Raw genomic sequence first — 25481 nt, 5'->3', positions numbered from 1 at the left:
TGGGACAAGGGAGCAGTAAAGGGATCCTATGATTTCTCCCTGCGAAAGTAAAGTCTTTTACGCCGAAATGCAATACTCAGAAAATTCTAATCCTTATTGCAATTTCCTGACTGAGAAAACACTGGTTTCCCACTCTCCTTGAAAATGCCATTCAATTTTACACACAATCTTTCCCTGTTCAGGAGGATTCTTGTAAATTCACAAGAACTCCTACAACCCTACCTTCCCTCCCTTCAAGTTCAGTGTGTGTATGCCCCAGTACCAGTAAAAGAAAATTCTGCAAGTTACTCTGGTAAGATAGTTTCAATTATCAGAGCATCAAAGAAGCCATTCACTCAGAAGTCATTCTGTGATAAGTGGAAAAGCTTTTCTGCATTGGTATGATACTAGCAGCTGGATGCATATCAAGTTGCCAAAGGTAGTTTTGGCAAATGCAAACAAATAGAAAACCTTCACTGAAAGTACTTTCTGCAAACATTAGATATATATATATATATATATATATATATATATATATATATATATATATATATATATATATATACACACACACATATATACACACACATATATATATATATATATATAATTTTTTTTTGCATGGGGCAAATATGTAAGTCCCCCTGTTCTCCCCTTGTGGGGGGGACACCTCCATACACACCCTGGACCAACTCTGAGGTCGCACAACATTTGAGAAACATACAAGCTCCTCTGTTAGCAAAAGTAGTTTAGAATAATATTCGTTCTTTTTTTTGCATTCACCGAAACTAACTTCATTGAGGTGACATGCTCCCTAGCAGTTAAATCCTCTTTGGGTTTCTCCAGCAGTAGTGCTTGGCTACTTTTCAAAACCTGCTAGATCAGGACTAAGCCATGCCATGTTTAAGGCCACCTGCTGGCAATTTCTAATTTTCATACAGGGTAAAACAACACATCCTTGGTATTACTCAAGCTTTGCAAAGGTACCTGAAAGGTGCTTTTACACACACACATTCCTTCTCGAACTCTAACCTTCCCTGAAATATATTTTTCTTGCTAGAGAAGTTTACCTTCTGCTACCTGAAGCAGCTTCTCAGTGAAGCTGAAATTCTTGATGTGGAAAACTTTTTTTTCCTGGTGACCATCATTTCAACAAAGTACATTTTAAGATTCACGTCTTGTCTGCATCAACATCACAGCTGGTATTCTCTAAAGACTACACTTCACTCCACACTAGCCCTTACATTTCCCTCATGGTGTCCAAGTACTGAAATTAATCTCAACTAGTCTATTATGTTTTCTTCAGTATACTAGCATTGAAGAGCACCTTCGCCACACCACTGATATCCAGAGAGAGCTAAAACATAACAGTATAAGAACAGCTGGTCCATGTTTGCCCAGCTGTACTCCTTAATAATACAAAATGCAAGGGAAGGTCCTATCTCAGGTTTCAAATGGTGACCCCATTAAAACTGGGCTCATTCTGATGGAATTTTTTCACAATGTCTCCATGGATGACACCTGTGTACTGGCCACTTAGTCTACTCTTTTGCAAAACATTATGAGCTAGAAGTAGTGACCTAATCCAGAAACTACTTCAACAATGCATTCAGAAGATGCAAGTTTCTAAAGTTCCTCTGTCCATGATGATTTTCTTCTCTCCTGCAACCTTAAAGTTTTAAATTAAATAAAGAAGTTTTGAGGCAGTCAGCATAAAGCAGCATCTGATAGAAGATGCTCTGGCTGCAGAACAGACTCTGCCATTTCATTTTATAGTTCTCTACTCTGTACCATCTTGGCTGAGTCTTTGTACCTATAGGTTTAACAATGAGGGATTACCGGTCTCCCACAGAGGAAGGCAAGAAAAAATTAGAGCAGTAGTGTGGAAAATTTCAAAGTGATGAACCATCTTAATAATGGAGGTGCAAGTTCTGTCATATTGTGCAGCCAGACAGTATTCCCAAAGATCCATCATTACAATGAATACTACACTTCAAGCCTCATGGGACAAGGGAGATTACTGTGAAGCATGGGGAGAAATGTTTCACTGGTTAAGAAGAATCTGCTGGATTAACCAACAGGTATAATATACGTATAGTAGAACAAGCAGGCTGTTGATGTGCAAATCTAAGTCTCTATGAAGGTGGGCTTACAACAGAGAATACTCTATGCAGATCTCTGGCAGGAAACTCAGCAGACAAGAAACCTAAACCATATGTTTAATTCAAAACAGTGATGTAATCTACCAACAACAGAATATATGTTCTTTTCAAAGCAGGGGATATACTTTTCACATAAACACTTAAATATTGTTTTACAGAAAATAGGTACCAAACAACATAATTAAATGACAAATAAAAAAGACACAGTGAGACAGGCTACTGAAAAAGGTTGATCAGCCTCAAAGTGTAGCAAAAACTAATTTACATAACCAGTCCAGACTATAGTCATAACAGCATGGGGAGTCTGTTTCTTTCTTTTTAAATTCTTCTGTATAACATACTGTGGCAGCCTCTTACTCAACCTTGTCATACCAGTTTGCAGTGGAGAAACTAACATGGCAATCTGCAAAGCAGTCGGGCAACTGAAAAATATTCTGAATCAGTGAAATTTAACTCAGATGTGCTAATGATTCTTGCCTTTCTTTTTGCTGCCATTTTCCTTTGTCTGTAAATCTACTTGCATAATACTGCATATCTAGTATTCTTCAAGAAGTCGAGAAGTATGTCCTTATATAAATTATGAAATCTGAGCATAAAGCTGCAAATAGTCATAAAACCTGAATTTGCTGCACTCATGTTATTGCTCAGAGAAGGCAGGCATTAATATGAAAGTTATGTATGTAAGAAACAACAGATCTGCAACAAGTCAATCTTCCTTAACTCTGTAAGACTAAAACCATAAGCATTAAAATGGTCCCCTTGGTGCACCAAATTTTCCCAAGCAAGTAAATACCTCTCCATATCCAATAATGCCCTGCCCCACTCTCCTTCTCCAGATATGAGGTTATCCATGCTAAAAAATAACATCAGAAGTGCAAAACCTTCTCCTCCAAACAGGGTCATTACAGAACATGGGCCTTCTCTTAAAGATCTAGTGCTATGACATGAAAGTTACATACTTTCCATAACACACGATCTGGAAGAGTAGGTCTATCCTTCGTAACTCATATGAGACAGTCCCAAGCTCTCCCTACTGGTTGGATCCTTGGGAGAAAAATACCCTTGATAAAGATAGCTTCAGAGGAAGACCTGGATATGAAAATGGCAGCCAGCTTGTAATGCTTGGCATTAGTTTTAAAAATACAACACACCTACTGCTCAAGTGTTACCAAAAGCTGCATTTTTGAAAGAGAATACTAAACTAGTCAAAGTTCTAGTAGAATAAGCCTTAGTGGTTTGAAGTAATGGCACAGTATGCATACAACAAACTATAATGCAATCAGGCAGCCATCTAGAAAGGTCAAGTTTAAACACTTTTATTGCCCAGTGTTCTTGAAAAAAATAAAAAGCTGGGTGTCTGAGTACGGACTGATTTTGTCTGCAAAACAGTGAACAGCTTATGCAGTGTAGCAAGTACACCTTGGGACTAAAATGGAAAGAATGCAGGCAAATGAATGTACAGATTTAAATACGAGTATCCTCCTACTTTAGCTACTTTGGCACAGTTGGGTAAGTAAACTTACTATATTAGATGATGTTAGAATGCTCACTGCTGCAGTTGCCTTCTCTACACGAGTTGTATCCTGCACAGGATACAACAGCCAGCCAGCTTCCAAATCCTTAAATGCACCTTCTATGTGCCAAAACCATTATTTTTAACGCCTTTATTAAATCACCACTTACAAGACACTGGTAAACATACATTAATATAAAAGAAAACAAACAATATTAACGTGTTTCCAGTTATATACATTATACTTCACAGATGATCTTTTTTAGAATTATCATCAGTCCAATATTACATAAATTGCTGAATTCCTGCCTTCCCTTCAATCTCAATCCTCCTCCTGAACATTATTCTGCATGCACTGTTCCCACAACTTCCACTGATTTCTATATAATGTGCACCTTCCCTTTTCTAAAGACACTTCTTACAGTTCTTTTATCCTGTTACAATATCTAAAACTTCAAATAAAGTTGATTTAGACTTTGATTTCCAGTAACTGATTTTTGGCAGTCACCAGAATTATACTTAACAAGGCCTCACTATATCTGCACAATTCAGATACTGTGTCCCAGCTCAGAAAAATAATTTCTTTAGTTACACCCATTTGCTCACTCAATATTTCTGCAGTATACTGTCTAGGGAATTTTTAAAATTTGCCAACTAATTACATTCCTAAAAATAGAAGTTATGTTCTTACCATAACGTTCCATGTTAGTTGTCTTCTTCTTGCCTTCTTCTTGCTGGATGGGTTCGGAGCCGACCTCGGCTCCGACTCGGCCACTGTAAAAGCTCGAGAGTTGGTTCCACCGGCTCGAGGCTCCCCTTATATCCCACAATGCTAGGCGAGAGTTACCTCAGATCTCATTTGTAAGCTAACCCCAGCTTATAACAGTAACAGTATAACTGTAAAAAAGAATCCACCTCTAACAACAGGAAGAAGAAGGGTGACCTACATCCTGAAACAAGAAATATGCATAATAGCATATGACTAAGAAAGAGGTGGTAGAAAGAGAGGTCACGATCACAACTCCTCTAGGTCTGTCCAGGCCAGGGGGAAGGAGGGTGGGACGCAAGAAGAAGGTGAGAAGAAGACAACTAACATGGAACGTTATGGTAAGAACATAACTTCTATATGTTAAGTTGTCTATCTCGCCTTCATTCTTGCTGGATGGGACCGCGTCCCTAGCACCTTGTCCCGGGTGGCCTAACGGAACAGACTCCTGAGAACAGTGGAACCAAAAATTAGCTATATGCCTAGAAGCTAAATCCAACTTATAATGGGAAATAAAAGTGTGAGGAGTAGCCCAAGTAGCCGCTGCACAAATGGTGTCAATAGGCAGTCTGTCTTGGAAGGCTAGAGAAGTAGCCAAAGCTCTGGTGGAATGGGCTTTAGGTTTATTAGGCAGTTTTTGGTGTCTAATCTCATAAACAAGGGTAATCAGAGATGTTAGCCATCTGGATAATGATACCTTTGAAACTGGAAGTCCCTTTCTGCTTTCCGCATAGGAGACAAACAGCTGATCAGATATTCTGAATTGTTTCGTCCTGTCCAAGTAGTACCTTAATTGACGATGAACATCCAGGCAGTGTAATTTTTGTTCGGACCTATTTGAATACTCTGGGAAAAAGACAGGAAGGTCAATGCTTTGGTTTAGATTTGATGTTGAAACCACCTTAGGCAAAAAGGACGGGTTAGTTCGTAATGAAACTCTGTCCTTATGGAACAAAAGATAAGGGGAACGACAACCGAGTGCTTGAAGTTCTGAAATTCTTCTAGCTGATGTGATAGCCACCAGAAAGAGAGTTTTCCATGATAATAATTTCAAGGAACATGAAGCTGCAGGTTCGAAAGGGGGAAGAATCAAAGAAGCAAGAACTAAATTTAGGTCCCAAGGAGAAGGAGGATTTCTTATAGGAGGTCTGAGAAGAAAAACTCCTTTCAAAAAGGCTTTGCAAAGTTTGTGGGACATTAGGGCAGATTCAGAAATGCCCACATGAAAATTAGAAATAGCTGCCAATTGAACCTTAAGAGTAGATGGAGATGAACCTGCATGGAAAAGTTCAGCTAGAAAATCAAGGACTAGTTGGATGGAAGCGGTGAAAGGATCTATGTCCTTTCCTTGTGCCCAATATGAGAAGCGTTTCCACTTACTCAAATAAATCTTTCGAGTGGAAGATTTATGGGAAGCTATCAATATATCTCTAACCGAGTGAGATAATTGAGGAAGCCTGGCTACGGTTGGAATTGGAGGAACCAAGCAGTGAGGTTCAGAGAGGGGAGGGAGCGATGAAACTGACCCGATTGGTGGATCAAAAGATCTGGAACTAGGTCCAGACTCCACAGTCGCTCCAAGAGAAAACGATGAAGAAAGGGGAACCACACTTGTCGAGGCCAGTAAGGAGCAATGAGAATCAAAGAGGCCTTCTGAGCGATAGCTTTCTGTATTACTTGAGAGATCAGGGGGAAAGGAGGAAATGCATACAGAAGTCCCCGGGGCCAAACTTGGACTAGAGCGTCTCTGCTGGGTTGGCCTGGTAACGGGAATAGAGTGAAGTATTCTCTGCACTTGCTGTTTTGGGGAGTAGCAAAAAGATCGCAGCAAGGCTGACCCCACTTGAGAAATATCTCTCACTACAGAGTCTTTCAGAGACCACTCGTGAGGCATGAGTATAGCTCTGCTCAACTTGTCCGCAATGTGATTGGACTTCCCGGGGATGTGCGTTGCTATCAGAAAGCGCTGAGAAGAAATCGCCCATTGCCACAGTCTGAGTGCTTCTCGACACAGGGGTATGATCTGGTTCCGCCTTGTTTGTTGATGTACCACACTACAGACATATTGTCTGTCTGGATTGCAATCGTTCCCAAGGGAAGAGAGTCTTGAAGGGCTTGCAACGCTAAAAGCACTGCTCTCATCTCCAGAACATTTATGTGCAAGTGGCATTCGTTTGGTTGCCATGTGCCCTGGACTGTCCTGCCCTGATAATGCCCCCACCCGATCAGGGAGGCATCCGTTGTCAGAGTAGCAACCGGAGGAGGTGGAACAAATGGTCTTCCCGACAGGAGCTGAGGGGAAGACATCCACCACATGAGATGCTTTTTGCACGCTTGCGTGATCATAATGGTGTGAGACATTGGAAGTTCCTGGTATGACCATTGAGAAAATAGCATCCACTGAAGGATCCGCATGTGGTATCTGGCCAATGGGAGGAGAGGTATGGCCGCTGCCATGATTCCCAACACCTTTAGAACTAACCTGGCTTTGGCTCTGTTGTTGTTGAGAAGAAGTGACACCAATTTGTGAATGTCTGATATCCTTTGGTTGTTAGCGTTGCAGACATGTTTATAGTATCTAAATTTGCGCCTATGTAGGTAATATGCGACAAGGCGACAAAACAGACTTTTCGCAATTTATTGAAATACCCAGTTTTTGACAAGCGAAAAGTACAATCTCTGGCCATCAGAAGGAGATGCTTGGTGGGAGCTGTGAGGAGCCAGTCGTCCAAATATGGAAACACCTGGAATCCTTGTCGTCTCAGGTGAGAAGCTACCACTGCCATGCATTTGGTAAACACCGGGGCAGTGGTGAGACCAAAGGGCAGGGCCCTGAACTGAAAATGACTGGTTCCCAGCCTGAAGCGGAGGAATCTTCTGGAGCGTCTGTTCATTTTATGTGATAAATGCATCGAAGGTCTATAGAGCACATCCAGTTTCCTTTGCCCAAAAGGGAAAGAATGGATTGTAGCGTGACCATCCGAAATCTTGTTTTCTTGACTGATTTGTTCAAGACACTGAGATCCAAAATCGGTCTCCAGTCCCCTGTTTTCTTTGGAACTAAAAAGAACCTTGAGTAGATTCGGATCCTTGTTGGTCTGCTGGCACTGACTGAATTGCTCTTTTGCAAGCAGTTTTGAAATTTCCAAAGCTGCTATATCCCTTTGAGCGGTGGAACATCTGGAAGGGATTTTTGACTGATTTGGAAAGCGAAGAAAGGGGATAGAATAACCTTGAAATGATGGACTGTACCCATTTGTCTTGAGTCAGGGATAGCCAGGCTTCTGGGTACAGTGACAATCTTCCCCGACTGCCTCCGAAGATGGGCAGTCGGGCAACACCTCAGGGATGCTGAAAGGGCTTGTCAGGAAAGGCTTCGATTGCCTGGTTCTGGACCCCCTGCCCCTAGGGCGGCGTCTACCATTGTTATTCCCACCTCTGCCTTTGGTAGGAAGCGACTCTGTCGTCAGGCTAAGTCCCTTGAGATTGTTTACGGAACCACATCTTCCCACCCTTCTGGCCTTTGGGGTAAGGCCTAGAAGGAGTCTAAAACGGACTCCGGCGGCAGAAAGGGTCTTGCCATCAGTCTCGCACCTAGTCAGGGTTTCTTTCACTTGAGGACCAAAGAGATGATCCATCAAAGGGGAGTTCGTGAAAGACGTCTTGAAAGGTTCATAAGTTGCATAGCCGCATCCAGGCGTGCCTACGTAAGGCTACCCCTGTCCCTGCGGCTCTGCTTTCGCTCCATCGCCGCATAAGAGAGGAGGCGCATGGAGGAGTTGGATATGGAATTAAGGGTAGCCAGCTGCGTGTTCATTTTCTCTTGAAACCCGCAGCTGTAGGGTCCTTTAACATTTCACTCGCTTCCTTGATCAAGTCCCTTTGAAGACGAGTGAAATGGCACAGGTAATTCAGCGACGCATGGTAAATGTCGCTGAGGAGAACATCCGCTTCCGTACCTATCCATGGACCTAGATTCCTTGTTAGGTGGATGGACAGGCACTGAAGGATCAGCCAGTTCCTTCTTTGTGGCGGCAGCTACCACCATAGCATCCACAGAAACTCCTTTTGATAAAAATTGCTTGTCTGATGGAGCTGTGATGAATTTGGAGGGTCTCCTGGGAGTGGGGTCCACTGAATCAGGAGCCGTCCATGCCTTCTTAGCAACCACCTGCATGAGGGGGTGAGAGGGGACACCCAGGAGGTGGAAGGGCGAGAGCCAAACGCCTCAAGATACACAGATTCGTCCTCCGAAGGGTTGAGGGCTGGCCAATTTCCCCTCTGTTTCAGGATCTCCAGAATGTCTGCAAATGAGACATCTTCAGAAGGGGAACGGGGGGAACCCTCAGAATCATCCAGATCTGTGTCCGACGTGATAGACTCAGGTGAGTCAATGTGCTTCCTCTTGCACTTCCTCTTCCGAGGTGGCTCTTCTGCCAAATCAGGAGAGGCCTCGGAAGAGGATGAAATCCCCAAAGGGGCTCCTGAGGAGCTGGCTCTCTGCGGTCCGGGATGAGGGAGTGAGTCGACTTACCGTGAGGCAGCATAGAGGGAGGGCCGGCCGGATCCGACTGTGGAGTAGAGCCAGGCTCTAACACACTCCGCATGACCTCGAATGCACCCCTGTCAGGCAGAGCCAGAGGTCCCGCTCCGAGGAGCTAAGGACCCCTCGGCACCGACAGTGATGGCTCCGAGGTCGATGTCGGAGCCGAACTCACCAGCGCCGAGAGGAGAGGGGTGGGACAAGGGTCCGATGCCACTCACCCCTCGGAGCCGAGGGAAGTCTGGCGCCGAGATTCCTCCAAGGAAAAGCGGAGCGGCAGCGGGCCGAAGACAATTGTCTCGGCTCCGGTAACCACAGCCTCGGTTCCGACCGACCCGGCTCCGAACTCAAAAGAGTCGAAGGAGGAAAGAGTTGATGGACCGGAGCAGGCACCAACTGATGAGTCGGGCTCTGCAGCATCTGGGCTAGTGCCTCGGACTTAAGTAGTCGACTCACCACCCTCTGAAGGTCATGATCGGAAAGCCTCGATGACCTAGAGGAATGAGACCTTTGGCTCCGTTCAGACAGCAGGGGAGATCCTGGAGCCGAATGAACGGAGCCAAGAGAAGGTGACCTAGACCTCTTTCTGGTTGTCGGCTCCGAAGATCTTGTCGGAGCCGACACGGGTACCTCGATAACCTCGGCTCCGGCGAGCCGAAGCCACAGAAACTGTGGACTGAGTCTTATCCGCTCCAGCGGAGCCGATAAAGGCAAGGTTGAACAACCTGAGGTCTCGGCTCAGAAGCCGGAGCCGAGGACCTCGATGCCTTAGAGGGCTTCCCTGTTGAGACTGACAGGGAATCCTCTGGCTTCAACAAGCCTCTCAGAATCAGCTTGTTTTCTTTCCTGCAGGACCCTGGGGCTGAAGCCATGGCACACAGCACAGGAGTCCTGCAGGCAAAGGCCCCAGACAATAGACACAAGAAGTGTGAGCGTCTGTCAGAGACATTTTCTGACAGCACGCATCACACTTCTTGAATCCGGAGACCTTTGCTTCTTTTGACATTTTTCCTAACCAACAGGGGTACACTAACACACACCCAAACACACAGTTATACCCTGTCAGCAAAAATTAGTAATACTAAAATAATAGTTATTTTAGTCTAAATAACTAACAGTTAAGTACAAAAAGTTAAAACAACTACACAAACACTCCCTAGGGAAGGGAAGGCCAAAGGCCCAAAGGGAGAACCAACGGTTCTTTTAATAAGAAAACGAGGAAAAAATAGGGTCGGGGAAAAAGTTCTATGTTCTACTCTAAGCTAGGAACAAAATAAGTTAAAAAGGGGAAAAAAGAGTAACTTTTTTAAGAAAAAGCTAACACTCACCAGGAACCGGTAGAAGCAACCAACCTCGAAGCTGTAGCGGCAAACGAGATCTGAGGTAACTCTCGCCTAGCATTGTGGGATATAAGGGGAGCCTCGAGCCGGTGGAACCAACTCTCGAGCTTTTACAGTGGCCGAGTCGGAGCCGAGGTCGGCTCCGAACCCATCCAGCAAGAATGAAGGCGAGATAGACAACTTAACATCATATGTTCCCAGTTACCTCTTTCTTCCCACTGTCAACATTTGCCATCTACCTGAGGAAAATTCTTTAGAAGCCTGCTTGGGGTATAAAATATCTATGAAACAACTTCTTCGCAAAAATCCTAATCCTAATGCATTTTGCTCCATACTTGGGAGTCATACATATATTGTCCCACTGTTCCCTTGTGAACTGCTTATCAAATGTCTCTTCCCAATCTTTTCTAACCTCCTCTGATTGATTCTTAAAGTTATCATGCAATATTTCCACCCCCTGTTAATTTTCCATTTTTAACAGCAATTTCTTTTCTAGATTCAACTAAAAACTCTAGCACAGCAGATCTTTCACTCACGATTCAATTATTAATTTCCCTTTGCCTATATTCTGATATCAATTCCTGGTAGGGAAGACAGTCGCTAGCCTGCAGTCTAAATGTCTTCTTTGCCTCATCCAATTCTATTACCTTTGCCTCTCTAGTTAATTGCTTCAAAAACACTGGTTCCTTTGTCAGTTTTCTCCTGTAAATTCCAGTCCCCTCTTGCTTATTCTATGTACCTTTTTTTGAAATCATCCCTATTGGCAACATCGCCTTTCTCCTTTCTCGTGTTGGCTTAGTACTTAGAATGCTTTCGAACAATACTCCACATGGCTGTTATTATTCTACTTAAGGATCTGCATCCAAAATCTCACTCTCTCCTTATTTTATAAATTCAACTTGCTTCATCATCATCCATTTCCACACTGAATTATTACCTTATGCTTGTGTTAAGTATATGAGCCTTAACTGTGTAGCTCTAAAACATCCCTTCAAATCAAGTAATCCCAAACCATCTTGTTCTATTGAAAGGATCAACTTATCCCACTTAACTCTTCCCCTCCCAGATACATTCCTTCAAATTTATTAGTTACTGTCCAAAATTTCTGCTCTGGTTGATAAAATAAAAAAGACCTGTACATAAAACTAAAGCAACAAACATTTTCACTGCTTGCATCTTACTATCTACATCCATAAACAAGAGCTTCCACTTTCTCAGTTTTGTGTATTATCTTTTGTTTAGTCTCTTCACACATATCATTACCTGCCATAAAAGAAGCTTTTTAATCCATACTCCAAAATACTTCATCTTATCATCTCCCCATAAATACGGATACTGCTGTGCCAATTTGTGAGTTGGTACATAATCTATGGCTATAACCTGTTTTATTTTCATTCATTTTATATCCCCAAAAGACTTCAAACTATCTCAAAATGTTCCACAATAGTGAGAGACCCTTTTCTGCATTTATCAGTTACAAATTATCATCATCTGCAAATAAAGTCAACTTTTCTTGATTACCTTATCAATTACAACCTAGAATTTCTGAGTCCCTTGTTTTCTTTGTCAATGATTCTAAACATAAAGCAAATAACAAAGGGAAAAGAGGACATCCCTGCCTGGTTCCTCTGTTAAGACGCAACTTAACAGACATGCACCCTCCCACTTTAATTTTTGATTGGGATCCTTCATATAGCCTCCTAATTAAAAATGTTATTCTATCAGGAAATACAAGTGCTTCCACTGCCTTACTCATAAAATCCCAGCTTACTATGTCAAATGATGTCTCTGAATCAAGACTCCCCAACAGCAGCAGTATTTTCTTACATTCTACTTCCTTCCGGATCATCATTGTTTTATTAATATTGTCAAATGTTTGCCTCCCATACACAAAACCACACCAATACATATCTTATCAATTTTGGCAATACATCTGTCATTCTTTTAGCTAGTCTAGACATAAACACTTTATAATCTAATGAAGTTGGGTATGACAAGTCTTTAGGTATTACAGCCACCAAAGTTTTCTTCCAATATATTGGTGTTTCTCCTCCTTTAAAATGCTGTTTAAAAAAAAAACTTCCAGATTTCCACAGAAATGCCATGCAAAATAAAGTGTTTTATAAATATTGATATTTGCGCTCTTTCTTGCTCTCCATATTTCTCTGCTTTATACAAATTTTCATAAAATTTCTGAAATACCTCTAACACCTCTACAGGATCTCTGAACATTTTTCTTGTTATAGGCTTCCTAAGTTTGTCAACAACCCTTTCAACTTTCTATTGCCCGAGTTGTTGTGCAAAAAGTTTTTGTGCTCTGGAGTTATCAAAAAACAATTGGCTTTGTAATTATTATCAAAAAAAGTACAGTTTTGTACCTACCATAAATGTAGATGTCCGAACTGGATAGCATCTGCAGTCATAACAAGTGGGTTGTTCTGTCGTCAGGCAGCCCTGCAGTCGGCCGGATTCCAAAGTCCGGGTCCGGCTTCGGCTGATGTCACACTCCACCCGACGTCATCTCTGTTGGTCTTCGGGTATATAAGCATCAGCCGACGCCATTTTCCTCAGTGTTTCTTGCCCCAGATGCCAGTAGCCCTCTTGCAGGCTAAAATTTGGATAGATGCCAATGTTTCCAAATAGATAGAGGTAAACACAACAATAAGCATATATGTACATATATACAAACAAATACACCATAAAGACTCCCCAACAGCTAGCTATTAGGAGGGTAAACACCTAGGAGTACCACAGAGGGGGGGAGGGTAATCCTGACTGCAGATGCTATCCAGTTCGGACATCTACATTTATGGTAGGTACAAAACTGTACTATGTCCTTCATGGATGCATCTGCAGTCATAACAAGTGGTAGAATACCATAGCCAACTAGGGAGGAGGATAAAAGTAGATTATGGTGTGTTTAGAATCCCTTGCAGTACAGCAGTGGCAAACCCTGCTCGGGATCTGGAATATAGAGGCAAATTATAATGCTTGGCAAATGTATGCACGGAGGTCCAAGTAGCCGCCTCAATAATGTCTTTGGTTGCCACTCGTAAGAAGGCTGTGGTAGTGGCTGTTGCCCTTGTAGAATGAGGTCTTATGTTCTGTGGAATTGGTTTTCCATGGAAGGAGTAACAGTATCGTATGCAATTTCCTATCCATTTGGAGATTGTCTGTTTGGAAATAGCTTTTCCTTCCCTTCCTGTTGCATAGGCTACAAAAGTTGGTCAGTCTTTCTGCTATTTTTGTTCTGTCCAAGTAGTAGCGTAGCTGTCTATGTACATCCAAGGTATGCAGTATTCTTTCCCCTCTGTTTTGTGGGTTGGGAAAGAAGGTAGGTAGGTGGATTGCCTGGTTTAAAGACACTCTGGATACCACCTTGGGCATAAATGTAGGATTAGTCCTCATGGACACTCTATCTTGGTGGAAGATTAGGAAGGGTTGCACTGCCATTAAGGCCTGTAGCTCTGAAACCCTCCTTACTGAAGTAATTGCTAGTAGAAAAGCAGTTTTCCATGACAGGTGTTGTAGGTCTGCTGTTGCTGCTGGTTCAAAAGGTGCTAGTGTCAACTTTTCTAGCACAAAGTTTAAATCCCAAGCTGGTAATGGTGGTTTTCTTGGAGGTTTTACATTCTTGATTCCTCTGAGGAACTGCCTGAGCAAAGGGTGCGAAAAAACAGGTGGATCAAAGCTGTATTCTGCTGAAATAGCTGATGCATGTATCTTGATGGAGGAGTAGGACAAGCCTGAATGAAGAAGTTCGGCCAGATACTCCAGAATGTTAGGCATATCTATGTTTGACACATCTTTCCCTTTTTCCGTACTCCAAATGACAAACCTTTTCCATTTTCCAGCATAGTTTCTTCTTGTTGAAGGTCTGCGTGCTTCAAGAATAATGTCTTTAACTCTTTGGGAAAGTTCTGGATTAGCTGCTGCTATGTGATGTTCCATGCAGTCAGTTGCAGCGTTTTTAGGTTTGGATGTATGATGCTGTAGTTGTTCTGAGTTAACATCAAAGGCATCAGGGGTATTGGCCACATATTGTTCCGAGACATGCTCTTCAGTAGTGGGTACCAGTGTTGTCTTGGCCAGTTTGGAGCTATCAGGATTATCCTTGGACGTTCTTCCTTGATTTTTAGTAGTACCTTGTGTATTAAAGGGAGAGGTGGGAATGCATATGCTGTTAGGCCTTTCCAGTTGAAGGAGAGTGAGTCCACTTTCCATGCTAGTGGGTGGAATGTCCTTGTGCAGAATTTTTTGAGCTGGTGATTGAGAGGTGATGCGAATAGGTCTATCTGTGGCATTCCCCATTTCTTTGAGATGGTCTTGAAGATGTCCGGGTGCAGCTTCCATTCGTGGGCATCCAGTGGTTCTGCTTAATATGTCTGCTAGAGTATTGTCTTTCCCGGTACAAATATTGCCTGTAACTGAAGGTTGTAGCTGAGTGCCAGGGTCCACAGCTCCAAGGTCATTCTGCATAGGGGTATGAATGAGTGCCTCCCTGTTTGTTGATGTACCACATGACTGTGGTGTTGTCTGTCCTTATCATCAACTGGCCCTCTTTGAGAAATGGTTTGAACTTTTGGATTGCCAGTTTTACTGCCAGCATTTCTTTTAGATTGATGTGCAGGTGAAGTTGATCCTGTGTCCACAATCCTTGCACGCATTTGTCCAGCATGTGGGCCCCCCATCCTAGGTCTGAAGCGTCTGTTGTGATGGACTGGCTTGGTTGACATCTGCGAAAGGGTAGGCCTGGGTTTGACTGGCATGCCTGAGCCCACCATAGGAACTCCTGTTTTAAGCATGGAATTAGTGGGATTTCTGTTTCTAGACTGTGTCTGTGTTGGGACCATAAATTCTTTAGGTACCACTGTAGTTGCCTCATATGTAGTCTGGCAAATGGGACCAAGATTATGCATGATGCCATGAAGCCCAAGGCCTGCAGAACTTTTCTTGCTGTTAACTTGTTCAGTTTTGTTAGTGCCAAGAAGTAAAGAGGAAGCTCTTTTTGTTTTTCTGTAGTCAGGAATGCCATTTGTTGTACTGTGTCCAATTCGCTTAAGAATGTCCTTGTTTGGGATGGTATCAGCCTTGACTTTTGTAAATTGACTGTGTATCCCAGTCCTTGTAGCAAGTAAATGACCCTTTGTAAATCTGTTGTCAGCTTGCTTTTGTTGTCCCCTTGTAGCAGGCAGTCGTCCAGGTATGGGTAAATTTGAATTCCTGTAGTCTGCAATGGGCGATTACTGATGCCAGGCATTTTGTGAATACTCTGGGCAGTAGATAAGCCAAAGGGCAATGCTGAGAATTGATAGTGCTCTGATCCTGCAAGAAATCTGAGGTATCTTCTGCAGATTGGTCGAATGGGGACGTGCAGGTATGCCTCCTTGAGATCTAGAGTTACCAGCCAAGACTCCTTGCCCAGCATGGGAAGAAGTTGCTGTAGGGTCAGCATTTTGAATTTTGGGACAATGATGTATGTATTCAAGGTGGACAGGTCGAGAATTGGTCTCCAACTTTTTTCCTTTCTTGGAACCAGGAATAGTCTGGAATAGAACCCCTTTCCTTGTTCTGCTGTTGGCACTCTTTCCACAGCTCTCATGTTTGCTAACTCCATTATCTGGCGTAGAGCCTCTGTTTTTTGATTTGGAGGTAGATTTGGCATTCCTCTTTTGACTGGTAAAGTGTGGAAGTGAAACCGGTAACCTTGATCTATGGTTTGTAAAATCCACTTGTCTTTTGTTATGTAGTGCCAGTTCTTTGAAAATAAGGTTAACTTTCCGCCTAGAGGAGCTGCTATTTGTTCCCTGGTAGGCGGATTTAGGATTAAGTCACTGTGGTTGTGCTGATGTAGTGGCAGTGGCTGTGTCTGTGCCTCTGTTGTTGCCTTGCCACTGTCGTCCTCTGTAGGCACCTCCTCTGGATTGGTTTCTGCCTCTGGAACGTCGATTCCTGCCCCTTTGAAATTTTGTGGAGTCAGGAAAGGACCAATTTTTGGCAGGCCAGTTCCTGCTAAACCTTGGGGGTTGAACCTGCAAGAAATCTTTAACAGTTTGAACAGATTTTGCCTTCTCTTCCATTTTCTTCATAACCTGCTGGGCAGGTGTACCAAACAAACTTGTCTTGTCCATAGGAGCATCTAGCAACTTAGCTTTAACATGATCCGGTAAAGCTTGTTCCTTTAGCCATGCATGCCTTCTTATCACTGTGCCTGTCATGGCTGATCTAAATGAAGCCTCAGTGCATCATAGCCACATTTTAAGGAATGGTTACTAACCTGTTGTATGTTATTTACCATCTCTAATACATATTTCTTATCAAGAGATTCATCAGTGGTTAGTTTTTTAGTTAACTGATCAAGCATAAACTCTTGGTATTGTATCATGTGAAACTGACAGTTTAAAGCTCTAGCTGAGAGAGTAGCTGAAGTGTAGACCTTTTTACCCCATCTGTCTAATGACCTTGCTTCCCTTTCAGAAGGAATAGGGTTTTAGCTGTGGTCATGCTACTGCCTTGAAACCCTGGGATATAGTTTCTGGGTCTGCAAGAGGGGCCTTGTAAAGGTGGTGATGAGTATCTGGCACCCTGTAAAATCTGTCTGGTTTGGCAGGGGCTGGAGGTAAAGAATCTGGAGCGGAGCAAACATCATTGAAAGCATCATCCACCACAGAGAACAGGAGGTATAGCTAAGGGCCTGTGCTGTGGGAGGTGCAGAAAGGTCCTAAGTCTTTTCTGGAGTCTGAAAAATCCTGTTGCTGCCATTGGAACTGTTCTGCATGGCATGCAAGGTTTCCCCAAAGGAGAATTCTTCTGGTGGGGAAGCAGCTGGAATGTATTCTTCAGCATCAGAATCTTCAAAATTGGAGAAGGGAGCCTCTGGCTGGTCAGTTATGTCTGATTCATCAGCAGAATCATCAGAAGACACTGGCTCAGGGGCTCTGCCCTAGGTCTCTTCTCTGGGGGCTGAGAGGCCCTGTCTGGGTGAGATTGAGATCCTCTAATTAAAGAAATTAAATCTTCTGCCAAAGAAAGCATTTGAGAACTAGAAGAGGGCCTGGATGTGGGGGGTTTAACAGGCACTGTTTTAGTAGTCTTGGCTGTTTTAGCCCTGGCGAAGGCCTTAATGGACATGGCTGCTGGAGGCCTAGCAGCACCACGTGCTGGGGTAGAGACATCCAAGGGGATGGTGTCTGATAAGTCAACCACCGTAGTGGGTAAAATTTCTGAGGACGATTCAATAGTTGTAGCAGGGGCCTCAGTTGTAAGAGTAGGTTCAGCTGTACTTAGATCAGTTTTCTCGGTTTCGGCCGAAACCGAGACACTCATGTTTGCTTTACCGTGGTTTCGCCGAAACCGCGGACCGCGAGTGTCGGTCTTATCTTCGTTTTGGTAGATTGGGTAGTCGGAGGATCCGGCGGCATAATGTCGCAAAATCAGAACCGAAAAACTGTTCTGCAAACTCCGACCGACGCCTAAGCGTTTCGTCGGTTGAAAGAGGCACAGGCGAACAGGCTGCTACGTGTGGGCTGGGCCTAAACAAGGCAGACAGTAAGAGTGGAAATCTTTACGAGGTATTTGTTTCCCACAGGTTAAACAATTGTTAACTTTTCTGACATCGGCTGAGGCAAGAAAGAGTCCCCAACGGGGTACTTAGCTTTAGAAGTCTTCGAAGTAGTATTCGGTAGAAATAATCTCTGGATCCGACCGACCGGCACTTGCGAACAGCTTCTGCTTCGGGCGCCACGCGGCAAGAAAGACTGAGGAAAATGGCGTCGGCTGATGCTTATATACCCGAAGACCAACAGAGATGACGTCGGGTGGAGTGCGACATCAGCCGAAGCCGGACCCGGACTTTGGAATCCGGCCGACTGCAGGGCTGCCTGACGACAGGACAACCCACTTGTTATGACTGCAGATGCATCCATGAAGGACATCAGTAATCTTTCTAAACTCATGCAAATTATCCGGATACTCCCTTATTTTCTCACTAGCACCCACAGTTTTCGCTCTTCTACTTGAGTGAGAATCCCTTTATTCTGCAACTTTAATCCTTCAGTGTTTTATTTATTTTAATCAGCTCTGAGTACATTTGATTTAATTTTCCTCTAAATTACCGGAAAACATCTTTTATACCAAAGCTAAAGCAAGAATTGCATTTTGCTGACTCTTTGCAGTCAGTGTTTTCTCTTCACCTTTTCTAGTTGATTTTCTTTCAGGTTCTCTAAATTTCTTCTTTGCTGGCATCCAGGCATTGTACTTACTAGCCAGCAACTGAATTTAACTCATGCTGGCAAATTTACTAGCTCTTATTTCTTGTTTTTTTTTTCACATTGGGAGAGCTGCAATTAAGCTGTTGATCAGTGTGCAGCCATCTTGGAAGTCTTGCTCCCAAACTATTAGTCAGCTCAAACTGAGATGAAGAAAAACAGTAATTTTTTCACCAACCTTTCAGAGCTTTTATGCCAAAAGAGAGGAAAGCTAAAGCCCTGAAAAGGTCAAAGCTAGGAAAATAAAAAAATATATATGCTCTCTCTGGCACCAAAAACACCAAAAAGGGGGGTGGGGTGGAGGGAGGAAACAACTATTGCAGCAGTTAAACTTACCATAACAGTAGATGTTCACATGATTATTCACAGAACTGAACTATGTTCATCTTTATAATTACGACTGCAGTTCCAAGATTAGTCTGACTGAGATGAGGATCCAGGAGCCCCAAGAGAACAGTCCAAATAAAAGTCTGTCCTAGACAGGAGAAGGAATCTGATTTATACTATTTTGTAAAGTATGCAAGAAGGACCAAGTTGCTGCTTCTAGAAATAAACCCTTTCCAAAAAGCCTTGATCCTACCTGGAATTGCCTGATTGCAGGGGGTACAGCACATGGTAATAGTATGAAACAACTACTTGGAAACAGTCCGCTTTAACACAGGTCACCCTTTTTTTCTTACCTTCAAAAGAAATTAAAGTACAGTTGTGTACCTACCATAAATGTAGATGTTCGAGTGTATTCACTGTTGCAGTCATTACTCTTGGGTTATCCTGCTGGCAGGCTACCCGCAGTCGGCCATAATTCCAAAGTATAGGTCCAGCGTCGGTTGCTGTCGCCTCTTCCCTGACGTCAGTGTGCCAGGGGTATAAAAGATGCAGCCGACGCCATTTTCTTCAGTTTTTCTTGCCCCGGATGTCAGGTGCCCCCAAATTGGAAGGCTGGAAAAATATGCCAATAAAAATGCATGCACAATAATATGTCCTTCATCTACAAGCAAATACACCAAATAGGTTGTATAGGATAGAGAAGTGCAGAAAAGTCCCAGCAAAGAAAAGGGGGATGGTGGGTGGGTAACCTGGACTGCAATAGTGAATACACTCTAACATCTACATTTATGGTAGGTACACAACTGTACTATGTTCATCGTGTTTCACTGTTGCAGTCATTACTCTTGGGTTGAATCCCAAAGCTGAGGAAGGGTGGCTGGGCTAAACAGGATTAGGAGAGGCTAGGAGGCCCTGCAGAACTGCAGTGGCAAAGCCTGCTCTGGACTTAGAGTAAAGAGGTAAGTGGTAGTGCTTTGTGAAGTTGTGCACTGAACTCCAAGTTGCAGCCTCTAGGATATCTTTGGTTGGTACTCCTCTGAGGAAAGCTGCTGAGGTGGCTGCTGCTCTGGTGGAATGAGGCCTAATACCCTTAGGCACTGATTTGCCATGTTGAAGATAGCAGAAACGGATGCAATGGCCTATCCATTTAGAAATAGTCTGTTTTGAGATAGCCTTTCCTTGTGATCCTGCAGCATATGACACTAAAAGTTGCTCAGTCTTTCTGAATGCTTTAGTTCTGTCCAAGTAGAATCGTAACTGCCTGTGTATGTTCAAAGAATGCAGAATTTTCTCACCCTTGTTCTGTGGATTAGGATAAAAGGTTGGCAAGTGAATGGTTTGGTTGAGGGCCATACTGGACACCACCTTAGGCATAAATGTAGGGTTTGTCCTCAGAGAAACCCTGTCTGGATGAAAAATGATGAAAGGTTCCACAGCCATGAGTGCTTGTAACTCCGAGACTCGTCTTGCAGAGGTTATTGCTAGGAGCAGAGCTGTTTTCCACGATAAGAATTTTCTATCTGCTGTTGATGCTGGCTCGAAAAGAGACAGTGTGAGTTTTTCCAAAACATAATTGAGGTCCCAGGTCGGAATTGGTGCTCTCCTTGGAGGCCTAATGTTTTTGGCCCCTCTGAGGTACTGCCTTATTAAAGGATGAGAAAAGATAGGTGGTTCCGTATTGTAGTGGGCTAAAATGGCAGAAGCATGAATCTTAATAGATGAGAAAGAAAGGCCTTTGTTTAGCATCTCAGTTAGGTATTGTAAAATCTGAGGGATATTTGGTACACACGTGTCAAGGCCTTGTTCCTGGTTCCAAGCACAGAATCTCTTCCATTTTTCTGCATAAGATTTTCTGGTACTGGGCCTCCTGGCCTCCAAGATAACAACCATAACAGCTTTTGAAAGAGGAGTGTTCTGAATAGCTACATTATCCGCCATGCAGCCAGATTTAAGGTCCTGAGTTGGCTGTGCAGGATCTGATTGTTTTGTTGGGTCAGCAAGTGAGAAGTTTGAGGCAGTATCCATGCTGGACCTTGAGACAAGCTCTTTAGGATTGGGTACCAGTGCTGGCGTGGCCAGTCTGGTGCAATCAGTATCATGTTTGGCTTCTCTTGTCTGACCTTTAGGAGTACCCTGGGAAGGAGAAGCAGTGGGGGAAAAGCATATACTGTTAGATTTTTACAGCTGAAGGACGGGGCGTCCACTTTCCATGCTTGCTTGTGATAAATCCTTGTGCAAAATCTCTGCAATTGGCAGTTGTGAGGGGAGGCAAATAGATCTATGTCTGGGCATCCCCATTTCCTTATTATCATGCTGAAGACTTGTGGATCCAGCTTCTATTCTTGGGGATCCATGAGGTTTCTGCTTAGTTCGTCTGCCAGAGTATTTGTTTTTCCTGGCAGGAATTGTGCTTGCAGGTGATCTTGAAAAGCCAATGCTGTGTCCCATAAGGTCATTGCTTGTCTGCAGAGGGGGTAGGAATGTGTACCTCCCTGCTTGTTTATGTACCACATAACCGTAGTGTTGTCTGTCTTTATCAGTAATTGTCCTGGATGAAGCAGGTCCTTGAAAGCCGTCAGGGCATTTTGTACAACTAGCATCTCTGTTTGACTGATGTGAATATGCATCTGGTTCGCAGGCCATGTGCCCTGAATACATTTTCCTGCTATATGGGCCCCCCAGGCATAATCTGATGCATCCGTTGTCAGTGTCTGTCTGGCTGTGGGTAAACTGAATGGCAGACCCTTGTTGTGGTGACAGGCTTCTGCCCACCATCAAAACTCTTGTTGCAGGCAGGGGATGAGTGCAATTACTGTCTCCAGGCTGTGGCAATGCTGAGTCCAAACACTTTTTAGATACCTTCCTCATATGTAGTCTGGCATATGGAATTAGTAGAATGCAGGATGCCATGAAACCCAAGGCCTGCAAGAGTTTCCTTGCAGATAAGCGGGTTTTTGTTGTCAAACTCTTGAAGTAAGTAGCCAGTTGCTTTTGTTTGTCTGGCGTGAGATAAGCCATCTGGGCAGTTGTATTTAGGCTTGCACCCAGGAATATTATCTCTTGAGAGGGCACTAGTTTTGATTTCTTTTCGTTTACTGTGTACCCTAGGCCAATTAGTAATCTTTTTACAAACGCCAGATGCTTTAGAAGAATGTCTTTTTTCTCCGCTTGAATTAGGCAGTCCAAGTAGGGATATATTTGAATTCCTTTTTGTCTGCAAAACGCAATTACTGGTGCCAAGCCTTTTGTGAAGACCCTGGACACAGTAGATAAGCCAAAGGGCAGTGCAGAGAATTGGTAATGCATTGAGCCAGCTATGAATCTGAGGTATCTTCTGCAAGACTGTCTGATTGGGACATGCAGGTATGCCTCTTTTAGGTCCAAAGTTATGAGCCAAGCCTTCTTGCCCAGCATGGGCAGTAGCTGCTGTAGAGTCAACATCTTGAATTTTGGAATTTCCAGAAACGTATTTAGTATAGACAGGTCCAGTATTGGTCTCCAGGTAAAATCCTTGCCCATGCTCTTGTTGTGGTACTTGCTGAATGGCCCTCATGTCCATGAGGGCTGTAAATTGTTTTTGTGCCTTTGCCCATTGATTGTGTGGCAGGTCTGACATACCGTTTGACCTTGGCAGAGTGTGGAAATGGAACCTGTTGCCTATGTTCAGGACCCATTTGTCTTGGGTAATCCTTTGCCAATTTGATGAAAAAAGTGCTAGTTTTCCCCCTAAGCGGGCTGCCAAAAGAAAAGTGCTTGGATCTGGTAGAGGAAAGTCATTGGGACTGTTTCCTGTAAGGTTGTGATTTGTCTTCTCTGCTTTTGGAGGTAGGAGCACCCCATTGTTTAGGCCTGTATGAGCCTTGGGGCTGACCTCTGCCTCTGGGATGCCTGTATCTGCCTCTTTGTGGTCTGTCTGCCACTGGAAAGGACCAATTTTTAGAAGGCTAGTTTCTGCTAAATTTGGGTGGCTAGTTTCTGCTAAATCTGGGTGGCTATACCTGTAAGAAATCCTTGACTGTCTGCATGGATTTTGCTTTTTCCTCCATTTTTTTCAACACCTCTTCTGCTTTAGTACCAAACAAAGGATCATGTTGTAATGGTGCATCTAATAATTTTTCTTTAACATGATCAGGCAGATTTTGTTCCTTTAACCAAGCATGCCTTCTAATAACAGAACCTGTAACAGCGGCTCTGCAAGAGGCCTCCAGTGAATCATAACCACATTGCAAAGTATGCTTTCCCACTTGTTCAGCTGCATGCAATAAATCCTGCAATTCCTTGTTATCTGAACATTCAGTATTTGTCAACATTTTCTGTTTAAGCAGTCACATTAAATATTGCTGATATTTAAGCATATGAAACTGACAATTTAAGGCCCTTACAGCCAGGGTAGCAGAAGTGTAGACTTTTTTCCATCTGTCTAGAGCCCTGGAATCCCTATCAGAGGGGACAGGGTTTTTTTTTGCAGTGGAAGCTTTAACCCCCTTGAGACCCTGAGATATAGTTTCTGGGTCAGCAGCGGAGTTTTTATACAGGGATTTATGAGAATCCGGGACCCTGTAGTATCTGTCTGGCTTAGCAGGTGCAGGGGGTAGAGAGTCTGGGGACAGGCCGGACTCTGAGAATACATCATCTACAATGTCTAGAACAAGTGGAATAGGAAGGGGTCTGTGCTGAGGAAGTAGCAGAAAGTCTCTGAGCCTTTTCTTAGATTCAGAATAATCTTGGCTCTCCCAGTGGAAATGTTCCCTCATGGTATGCAGGGTTTCCCCAAAAGAATAATCCTCAGGAGGAGAGGCTGAAGGAATGGATTCTTCAGCATCAGAATCCTCATAGGGAAGCATGGAGTAATCTTGTTCAGAAGAAGAATCAGAAGAAATAGAAACCTGATCAGAAGAATCATACTCCGTCTCTTGCCTAGGCCTCTTATCAGGAGGGGGATGGAAACCCCTGATCAAAGTAATTAGGTCTTCGGCCATTTTGAGCATCTGTTTTTTAGGCATGGTATTCTGAGTAGGAGAATGCTGTACTTGTTTCTTTGTCTTTAATGCTGCTTTAGTCTTTGAAGCTGAGGATGGCTTAATATTTAGTTGTGTAGGTCTGAAGACACCCTCAGAAGCCGATGCCTGCTCAGCGGCTCTGGACCCATCTGTGGGAATGATTCCCGAGTGTCCAATACCTTGAGTATCCAGAGGCCCAGTCGGCTCCACGTGGGAGTCGGAAGCGACCTGTGGCTCTGAGGTAGCGGGCGCCAGAGGCTGCGAAAGCACCTCACTGAGAAACGGCGACTGGCCTAGAAGAGGCTTCGTCGTCAGTTTTGGACCTCGGATGCCTATCCTTTCCCTTGTCCTTGCATTTTTTGTAAACTGCAGTTGTCGGCTGATCTGACGGCATTATATTTATTTTATTTTTATTTTACATTTGTTGACCGGGATAGTCCGACTGGATGCATGTCCATTTTCAGCGGAGGCCCGGGGAGAAAAGCTCCAAGGGTAAGCAGATGGAGTTAAATCTTCGGCCAAAGTAATGAAATGCAAAATCAAACCGACGCTTGATAGTGTGTTGGTTAAATCTAGCACAAAACCGACAACTAGCAACGTTGTGATAAGGGCCTAGGCAAGGAATACAGTAAGAGTGAAAATCCTTATGAGGTATTTGCTTCCCACAAGAAAGACAACTGTTAACTTTTTCTGACATCGGTCTGGAGCAAGAAAAAAGTTTCCCCAACAGGGTACTTGGCTTTAATGAAGACTTCGGATCTGAAATTCGGATTTGAAAATCTCAGGAGTCGGCCAACCGGCACTTGTGAACTGCTTTTGCTTCGGGCACCACGCAGCAAGAAAGACTGAAGAAAATGGCGTCGGCTGCATCTTTTATACCCCTGGTGCACTGACGTCAGGGAAGAGGCGACAGCAACCGACGCCGGACCTAGACTTTGGAATTCTGGCCGACTGCAGGTAGCCTGCCAGCAGGATAACCCAAGAGTAATGACTGCAACAGTGAAACACGATGAACATCAACTGATCGGCGTTCCTAAAATATTTTGCTCTGTCAAGATAGTACCAGAGTTGTATGTAGACATCCAAAGTATACAGTATCCTTTTAACCCTCATTTTTAGGTTCTGGAAAGAAGACAGGGAGATGGACAGCCTGTCTTAGAGTAAACTCCGATATCAATTTAAGCATAAATGAAGGATTAATTCTCAAAGAAAACCTACCTTAGTGGAAAAAGAGATAAAGATGACCCACCATAAGAGCCTGCAACTCAGGTACTCTTCTTGCAGAGGTCAGAGAAAATCAGTAAAATTGTTTTCAATGTTAAGAATCTCAATTCACTTCACTTCGCTGATTTAAATGGAGCAAGTGCTCACTTCTCTAAAACAAAATTAAGAACCCAAGGAGATACCACCGATTTTCTTGGAGTACTATTAAGCAAAACTCTTTTCAAAAACATTCTGATATGACACCGCACTGAAAGAGGAGAATCCATGTGCAGACATTCTGAAATGGCCAAAAATAAACCTTGATAGAGGAATAGGATAGGCCATAGGATAGTAACCCACACAAATATTGTAAAACCAGAA

General features: G+C 43.5%; 1 protein-coding gene across 1 annotated transcript in view; it reads right to left on the bottom strand.

The window, feature by feature from the left end:
- The window catches only part of RNF217 (ring finger protein 217), a 1666157-nt gene that overhangs the window by 1560371 nt on the left and 80305 nt on the right, over nucleotides 1-25481 (bottom strand). The gene's annotated exons all lie outside the window — the stretch shown is intronic.

The sequence above is a fragment of the Protopterus annectens genome, chromosome 1.part1 (assembly GCF_019279795.1).
Source record: "Protopterus annectens isolate FY-2018-M chromosome 1.part1, PAN1.0, whole genome shotgun sequence".
Classification (NCBI taxonomy): Eukaryota; Metazoa; Chordata; order Ceratodontiformes; family Protopteridae; genus Protopterus; species Protopterus annectens.
The sequence above is the reverse complement of the archived record's forward strand: the minus strand, read 5'-3'. Positions and strand labels throughout refer to the sequence as shown.